The sequence below is a fragment of the Symsagittifera roscoffensis genome, chromosome 6 (assembly GCF_963678635.1).
Source record: "Symsagittifera roscoffensis chromosome 6, txSymRosc1.1, whole genome shotgun sequence".
NCBI classification, from domain to species: Eukaryota; Metazoa; Xenacoelomorpha; order Acoela; family Convolutidae; genus Symsagittifera; species Symsagittifera roscoffensis.
Genome location: NC_087067.1, coordinates 39,208,457 through 39,217,529, shown reverse-complemented (window position 1 = coordinate 39,217,529; position 9,073 = coordinate 39,208,457). Strand labels below are relative to the sequence as shown.

General features: G+C 34.5%; 1 long non-coding RNA gene across 1 annotated transcript; it reads right to left on the bottom strand.

Annotated features, from left to right (window-relative positions):
* Positions 1-5,881: 5,881 nt before the first annotated feature.
* Positions 5,882-7,754, bottom strand: LOC134848383 (uncharacterized). The gene is made up of 3 exons (XR_010162929.1): positions 7,146-7,754; positions 6,563-6,714; positions 5,882-5,996 (listed from the first exon to the last, which is right to left on the bottom strand). It is a non-coding gene; the product is annotated as an uncharacterized LOC134848383 (long non-coding RNA).
* Between the last annotated feature and the right edge of the window lie 1,319 nt (positions 7,755-9,073).

Sequence of the window (9,073 nt, the reverse complement as noted above, 5' to 3'; positions counted from 1 at the left end):
AAGGTTGACCGATGATTTTCTTTCAACCCATATCTCACTTTGACAGCAAGTTATCAAAACTCAAAAAAAAAAACGTCGAAAACCTGCAGAAATTACGCAGAAGGAACACCAAAAGTACTTTGAAAAAAAGAGAAAACAAAAAAATTAAAGGAATGACAATTACCGATCGAAATTTTTTGTGGTCGTTTTGAAGGGAACAAATTAAGAATAGACAATTAATTTGTGGAAAAAATGACAATATTGCACAAAGAAATATTAGGAATGATTATCTAATAAAAAACACATTTGAGCAGACACTGCCGAGCTTCACAGCTAAGGAACCACAGACCTGTGCTGTGTATTTTCGAATGAACAAGCAAGGCAGCAGAGAAAACACAATTATTTTTGGATCAAATATCCTTAGCAGGACTCGGAAACTATAGATTTCCCTTACGGAGCGGATAAATTGAGACAGTAACTTCGAATTTTGAAGTGCGGCAACAATAAGGTGAAACTTTTTTATTTATAAAAACCAGTGCAAGTTGAATTGGTCACCTAGTGAAAAATTTCACTGGTTATTTTTTGAAGATATTGCTCCAGGATTATCAAATGGAACAAAAAAGTGGGAACAGGCACTGGGGAGATTCACAAATAAGAAATCTCGTATCCAGGGGCAGATTTAGGGAAGGGGTCGGGGAAACGCCTATCTTCTTAACAGGGATTCGACCCCATCACCAACACAAGGGTCCTATATGACATCCGGTATAATTATGACAATTTTTTTTTATTTTAAGGCGGCCAATAGATCCAACTTCTGAAGGCGTCTTCGGCGCTAATATTTACTACTTTTGGAGGGGACAACGCACATTTTTGACCTGTTTTTTTTCAGTATATTTTCTGCGGTACAATTTGGTCGAAGTTCTTCGAAATTTTGAAAACTTTTGAAGGTCCGCACCCCTCGAGAAATTTTTAGATGCTGCGTGTTTTCGAATGAACAATGAAGGAAGAAGAGGAAACCCGGACATTTTTGGATCAAGATTTCCGATGCGAGAAGAAACAGCAGGAGGAAACTGGTCGAACGGATTAGTCCTTGAGTCAAAGAGGGCATCAAGGGAAAATTGAAAGTCAGAAAGAGGAGAGTCAAATTTTGTCATTATTTTGCTAACGGACATCATTTCCCAAAACAACGGGCGGCGACAAACCTGAGATACTTAATTGATGAGTTAGCGATATTTCTATAAAAAATATAGTCAAACAGAGCATTATCAAAGGACGGAATAGCATTTGCAACATCACAGACAAAATCAAAGCGGAGAAAAAATAAATCAACTTTTACAGAAAAAGAAAGAACGAAAGAAAGCGAAAAAAGTTCGAGCTTCAACATGCGGTTACGTCGACAAAACAAACTGGTGCAGCAATCAAATTTTGAAAATGACTCAGAACCAGAAAAGTTAATAGACTCCCATTCCAAAATATTTGTGGAGAAACGAAGAAGAAAATGTATCGAAGAAAGAGTATAGCAAGTGAAACAAAAAAAATCAAAATAAACTATTGAAAGCAACAAACGGCTTTGTGAGCAACTCGAAACTCGACTTGAGCACCGTGAGAGATTTTTAGTGTACAAATACAGGTTACTGAAAATGAAACCAAGAATAAAACCGACCCGAGGAAAGTTAAATCAATAAACGGAGGTAAGCAACAGTTTGAAGCTAACTATAGAGACAGATTTGATTTATATAAATTGATTGTTCAAGATTTGTATAAGAGATGTATTGAAAACATCTGATTGTGACATGGAACAAAATAAACGATTTAGTACTATCATTGATCGCTACAGTGCCTGTAACTAATCTAGAAGAGCCCTAAGTATAGTACTACCACCAGAATGTTACAATTCCCACGACGAATTACTTGTTAGGAAACTTGCTGAAGGGGTGAAATGATATTGAAAAACTAAAGTTTAACTTATGAATGAGGTTACGGATTATCCCACTTCTTACCAGAGGGTGGTGGCCAGTAACATGAGACTCGCCTTATAGGCAAAAAACTCTTCACTCGGTATAGAAACTCTAACTCTGTCTCCTTTTGTGTTTTAAAAGAACTAAAAAATAGACGATATGCAGAAAAGCAGCCAGATAAATTCAACAGGGCAAAATTGAAGATTTAAAGAAACATTATAAAAACTCAAAAACAAAACAAAACTGAAGCGCAAAGTGAAAGGCATGTTCTATTAGAGCAAAACTGTTGTTCATGAAACATGTCTTTTAAGTTGGGCATTTGATTAGATATGATATAAACGCTGATCAAAATTGACTGCATGGGACCAGCAGGTGTTTCGTTCTTGAAACTTCTTGTCAAGATCTTAGCTTATGTTGGATTATCCAAGAAACATAGCTATTTTGCCAAGATCTTGCAAGAACTTGGCCAGATAACCACGTTAGTTTCCATGATCTTGACAAGATATACATCTCAGATCATATGCTCGCGAAAAGTAACTTATCAAAACTTGGGATCCAAGATCTTGTCACCATGTGCATGGCATCGAGGATTATGAAAATCTTTGAAAGATCTGGTCAATCTTGGACATGATACTCAAACAAAAGAAACCTCAAATAAGTTTGCGTTGGTAATTTTTACAAGTGTTCGAATACAATTCAGCAAATTGTCAAAGTTTTTGCAAACTTAAGGGATTTGTTTTCGGCGTTTTTTGAAACTCATTTGTTTGATTACGATTTAGGATTTGTTGAAGCAAAAAGTATTGAGTGCAAGTAGAAGCACAACTTATTCAAATTTAATTTCAACGAATCATGTTATCTCTAGATAAGGTTTGTTAAAAATGTGCTCAGCTTATTGATGTTTTTATTTTCAAAATTTCAATCTCTTATATATTTATGTTCAAATTCTGATCAAAAACATATTCAAACAATATTTGACAAAATCAAAAGGTCACAATTATTCGAATTTTGTGTCCATTTCGGTGTACATGTCAAAACGTTTCTCGCTGCAGACTAAACAAGTGGTAATTGTGGTCACTCGAAAAATGCACTACTCGAAATCACAGGGCCTTAAAAAAAGGCTGTAATTGGATTCTCGAGGTATCTCGAAAAGATATGGGATAGTTTTTGTATTAGATCCGTGGTATCCAATCCATGTAGCTGGAGGGAAAAGTATTTGTGACTACAAGAAAAAATTCAGAAAAATGACGAATACTTTGCGAGTGAAACACTCTGCGGTCTGGTTCAAATTTTTCTATTTTTTTTTATTCTGATTGGTTCAAATTTTTCCATCATTTGGTCGTTCTTGTTTCTTTTCTTGAGTCTGATTTTTTTTTACCACATCTATATTTCATGACAATTTTTTAAAAAACCGAATTCCAAAAAAACTGTGAACATTGATAATGGGTACAAATTTTTATATAAATTTAACAGAACAAACATACTCGGTTGCTATGTAGTTAGTAGAACCACTTGCGAACCTAGTTGGTGTCAGACGTCTCGAGTTTCGACTTGTACATTTGACCCACTTATTTACAAAAGTTTTGGTTCAATTCAAATATGTGGTCATAATACAGTTTTTTGGTTTTTATAGAAAATGATTTATAAGACAATCAAAGCTCCGGACAATGCGCTAGGATAATAGTCATTCCATTTTTAAAAGTTTTTGCTAGTTTTCAGAAGTTTGTGCGTTAAAAACGGCGGGTGTTCAACAAAACGCCATATGTACAAACCGCGCTATCTACAAACCGCAATATCTACAAACCGCCATATCTTGAAGCCGAAATTACATCAGAATAATGTAAATTGCATAAGAATTACTTAAAAATTGCATAACAATAGTGAGAATATGTTGTTATGATGCGTAACAAAAATAATTTTCGCCTTGTTTGAAGGGTAGTCTTTTTTGTTTTGTTGGCCCTTAGGCTTGTTGACCTGTCTCAATGATTTCTTAATGAGTTTTAGAATGAGAATAAGTTTTTTAATGAGTTTAGAATCGAAATAAACTAGCTCGCTCAAACAGAATAATTTTCCTTTAAACAAGAATTGGAAATTCTCAAAAAGCCTGGCTCGGCCAATTGTTTAGCAACTTGTTCGTAGTGTTTGCAGCTACAGCTTGCTTGTCCAGAACCATACTGCTTGGCTGATTTTCAAATTGCTTAAAATTAAAACATATACAAGGTATTCCGCTCTTTTTACTATTTAGAACTTTCTTATTTCTAAGGCGGCAATAAAAGCGAGCCTAGGCTTTTATGAGAATCCATAATTGAAACGGAAACTAAGCAAAATTGACTGAAATTTTTTTACACTCCAGAAAATTTAACCAAACTTTCTACCACCAAAAGAAGGAAATATATCAAATTCGTATTGTGGAAATTGACTTTGGCCTGTTTGATACCGCAAATGAGTAGTCAAGTTGAACTGAAAGCGCTTTAAAGAACTATAAGTTTTTTATTGCTTTGAGTTTTATCGGGTTGCAACATAGGATTATGCAGAATGATTAGGAGATTAGTAGTTCATATAGACAACTTTTTTTGGAGGCGCCACACGGTTTGAAGAAGGAATTCTGCGAAAACCAGTAAAACGAAAATGGGAACTAACAAGGAGCTGAATTTTAGACTTATTTGTAGTACACTATTAAAATCAAAAAGAAGAAAAGCATGAGTGCAGAGGCCAGTGATATGGAAATTCCGGATAGCTTCATTGCTCTGACAAAGTCATTGATAGGAAAAGTATAATTGGTCACGGTTTTGGCAAAATTTGATCTTGCAGAGCTTTCGAATGATGTCTTGATAATAATAATAAAAATTGAGAGAACAGCCCAGTAGTATTCAGAGCTCTGCAATTGTTGTGATAACGCTCTCTAAGCAATAATTCAGTCAAAAAAGGATTTACCAAATATCTCGGTATGAAAAACATTATATGGTTGTACCATCCGCGTCACCTAGCGACACTGACTTTTGAGCTAGACTCATCAAAGAATTCCTTCAGTTTCTCATACCGTAAGCGTTTTATAAGCTTTGAAAAGCGTTAGCTCATCACTAGGAGCTATGAAATTTGCAGCACTGTCGGCTATGAGCCGTTTCAGACTAGCCTTCCAAGATGAAATGGCTAACTCCACGATCGTCAGCATTGGGCTGTACCTCGGTAACTATTTCAGTGACAACATACCAGGAATTATCATGCTCTTCCACGTTTGAATGTGGGCGGCAGTTGAGCATTGCCGAATAGCGAACTGCTTGTTTTGCTTCATTTGAATGTTTTCGATAATTTTTTGTAGCAGTTCAGTTTTTTTTTCAGTTTTCGTTTGAATTGTTTGGAGTTTGTTCAAAACGATATAAAGTTTGTTCAAATGGAGTCAAGTTAGTTCAATTCGTTTTTAGTTTAGTCAGATATGGTGTTGAAAAAATATGTTTTATAGGCTACTGGCAAAAGAAGTAATTTCATTTATCAATTCAACTTAAAATTTTTTTAAAAAGTGTGAGGCGATTTGAGGTACATCAATTGATTTTTCCGGTGCGTCAACATTATCACCAAAGTGCTCTGTCATTGCTGGGATTCTGAGAAATATTGAATATTGTCGGAAACGTTTTCCGAGTGTCAAGAATTGGTCTGAATACTTCTTATTTCAGACTGATTTACAGCAATTAATTATTTTCTGCAGAAATGATCTGCAGCTAAAAATAAGTTTATGACTTTTTCATAAGAAGTTTTGAAAATTTAAAATGGTTTTGCAGCTTTCTTGAAATTTTCTTCTTGGTTGCATCTTTTTATTTTGTACTTATTAAAAAACAGGTTTTGGTATTAATTTGTGGTATCAAGCCTAATCGCTAAAATGATCAAAAAATGAAGAAAAATTAATACATTTATTTTTCTTTTAAACTTGATTTGTGACTATTAATGTTGAAAATCATGGTTTAGAGAGTTGATGTCTTTCACGTAACTGTTTGACTCTCTGAGTGAGGTTGCTGTTCCCATATATTCGTATAAGACAAGGCACTTTCGGGGCCGAATCTTCGTCTTCTGAAACAAAAGTTTGATCTTTCTACTGTTCTTAAAACGAAATTTGGTTAATGGTTGTTTCGATCGAGAACATTTGAGTTGCGATTACTGTAGAGCTGCTACAAACTGGACCCTGAAATCATTAGATGTTTCCGTGGATTAGCTTGATTTTAATGCTCGTCCTTTTTTTGAAATGTTTCCAGCTGTCGTTTGCAACTCAATGCTGCCCTCGTGGGTTTTTACAACAAAGAGCTGCAGCTTGTACCGAATTAAAAAAATAAACCATTTAATTCGTAAACAAGGGGGCAAACACACCTCCCTTCCCCGCAGGGATTCGACCCCTCGACATCCAAGGGGTCCCCCATTTGTTATAGTTTTACGACAACCATTTTCGTCCGGCCGACCGACCCTAAAATAGTTTAAAAGCGCCCATCTATACTAATATTGAGGGAAGCGCGCGCCAAAAAAGGCAATTTTTTGGTGAAAACTTTCAAAAAAAAAGCCCACAAGCAGAACTTTTGGCCTGTTTTTTCTTCAAAAAGTTGTCACACTTAATGTTTCAAAATTAATTCAGTTTTTCTACTCACTGTTATTGTGGCATCCTAGCACTTCCACGTCTACTTTCACTTTGTAGCATTTAATGATGGGTAGCAGATCTTGGAACAGTTCGCCCGTGAAACACCCAAAGGAGTCCCCCTCACACCTTACAGCCAGTCTGTACGGCATATTCCACTCGTCCCTTTTTCACTCCATTAGTCCACCAACCACTGTTCATTGTTTTTTCACATTAGGAGATGTTTTGATTTCCTTTTCGAATTGATTTTTTTTAGTTAGAAGTAAACAAAAACCGAGGGCTTTTCATGAAAATCATTCCGATAATGCCAGTTTTCTACTATCAGTAGCGTGTTTGTAGATACTGTCCAGACTTCCCCTCGGCGCCTAAACGGCTCCTATAATCAATATTGCATATTTTTTCAGATCAATATTGTCGATTCGGGGGGAGGAGGGGGGATGGCTAGTTTTGTTCAAACCCTCCGCTCATAATCAAAAAACATAAGGAGTTTTCGAAGCTCCTAGATCCCACCGTCCTTACCTTCAGTTATTGTGTTTAAGTAATATAAATATTAACTGAAAAAAACTCAACTGTTTGGGTTATATAATCGGGCGGACTAAAGCGTGAGATATGTGTATTCCTTTCAAGAGCTACATTGTAGATACTTCCAATTCGGTAGGGAAAGAACGGAAAAATCAAATCAAAGCTGCAGTAAAATTTTTCCAGTGGTCGCTCCGGATATTTTTGGCAAAATTTTGGTGGCATTATTTCAGAAAACGCAGTAATCAAAGAACAAGCAGTTTGTTTGAATGGACACTGAAAATTTTTGCTAATGAAAAATTTATAACGTTTGAAGAAACGCTGCGCTTTTTGGTAGTGAAGTTTCTGTAATCTCCATTTTTTTGAAGGAAAAGGAAAATAAGAAACTATACATCTGCGGTATGTTGTAAATTAAACGAATGTTTTTTTTTCGTTGCACAAATCAAACAATTATACAAAATTGAAGGTGACAAAACTAAAGCTCTGAAAGTATAATCTTCAAAATTTAATAAAGATTTAATTTGCTCAAAATTTTTTTCAATGACATTTTCCAAAGCGGAGATGCGCTAGCTTTTAACGATTCCTTTTATGTTTTACAGCATCAAACATTTGTAGTTTTTGAGAAAGCTAATTTAATTTTCTTGATTTTAAAAAGTGCGCTTTTTATCAAATCAACGAGTTTACGTAACATAAGTGTAAAATTGTTTGCTACGCGCTAGTGCTAATAATCAATATGATACAATGTATATCTTTGGTATGAAAAAATGAGCTACCATACAAACCAGCCAAAATACTGAGCAGTTAAAAAACAAACTAGAAAAAATTTTTAAGTCATAAGTTGAAACAGTTTAAAAGGTCAGGCAATTTTCAACACAAACACAAATTGCCGTGCAAGTATCAAAAAAACCTTCCAATATCTGTTATTGTTCGACAACTGTCGAATAATCGTAAGAAACTATGTATAGTTTTTTTCAAGCAATTTAGTGTCGGTTTTGCCCGCCAAATTTAGTTACTTCAAGGAAAACTTGAAGAGTCAAAAACAATTTGTGGTATCAAATCCAAACCCTTGCGGTCGTGATTCGCATTTTTGAAAAAAAAAATAAAAAAAGATCTCAGTGGCGAGAAAACTGGTCTGAATCTTTCCGATTTTGACACTCCTTTTCACGAAAATGGCTGAAGGGTTGCCCAACATCAATTCAAATGTACTATAAATTGAGCATCGAAAAACTAAGTAAAAATGTTTATTATTGTAGCTGTTTTACCTATGTCAGTTCTTTTTTTACTGCAAACAACACAAAACAAAATCGAAAGTTTTTTGTGACTTTTTTGAATTTGAACTCGATACAAAAACATCGCAATCAAGAATGTAAAATGTATTAGGAAGAGCTATTTAGCTCAACCCCCAGAGAGGTAACCCACCAGAGAACCAAAGCAAAAATGAAGAACAAATGAATTTAAACTTGCGTAGAAATTTAGATCAAAATGTCTAATACACCTTGTTACTTTAAAGTACCATACTTTAAGCAATTTTATAAGGTTCAAATTCTGATACTTCGTATAATGTTTCAAATCAAATGCAAAAAAAAACACTTGATAACTTAAAAATCAACCGAGTTTTCAGTGTCTTTTGGTTTTGTAAAAATTTAATTTTTATTTTTTTGCGAATCCAAAAACTTAGCTTAAAGAAAAATTATAAAGGATGTAATAATTATCTGAAAAGCTTTTTTCGAAACTTTTTTTCTAAAAGAAGTATCAAGAATGTTATCAAAGTCATCAATATCTCTGAGAAGGTACGATAGACCATCACATTTTATTTTTAAAAAAAGTAGGCAAATTTTATCAGGTTTTTGTTAATAAATTCATTGGAAGTGCATTCAAAAAACAAAACATCTTATGAAATCACCGGCAGTTTCCATGTTTTTATAAACTTGGATTTAAGAATTTTTGAAAAAAAAACATCCAATCTTTGAGCGCGACATTGAAATTACTTGAATTTCGCTACTTT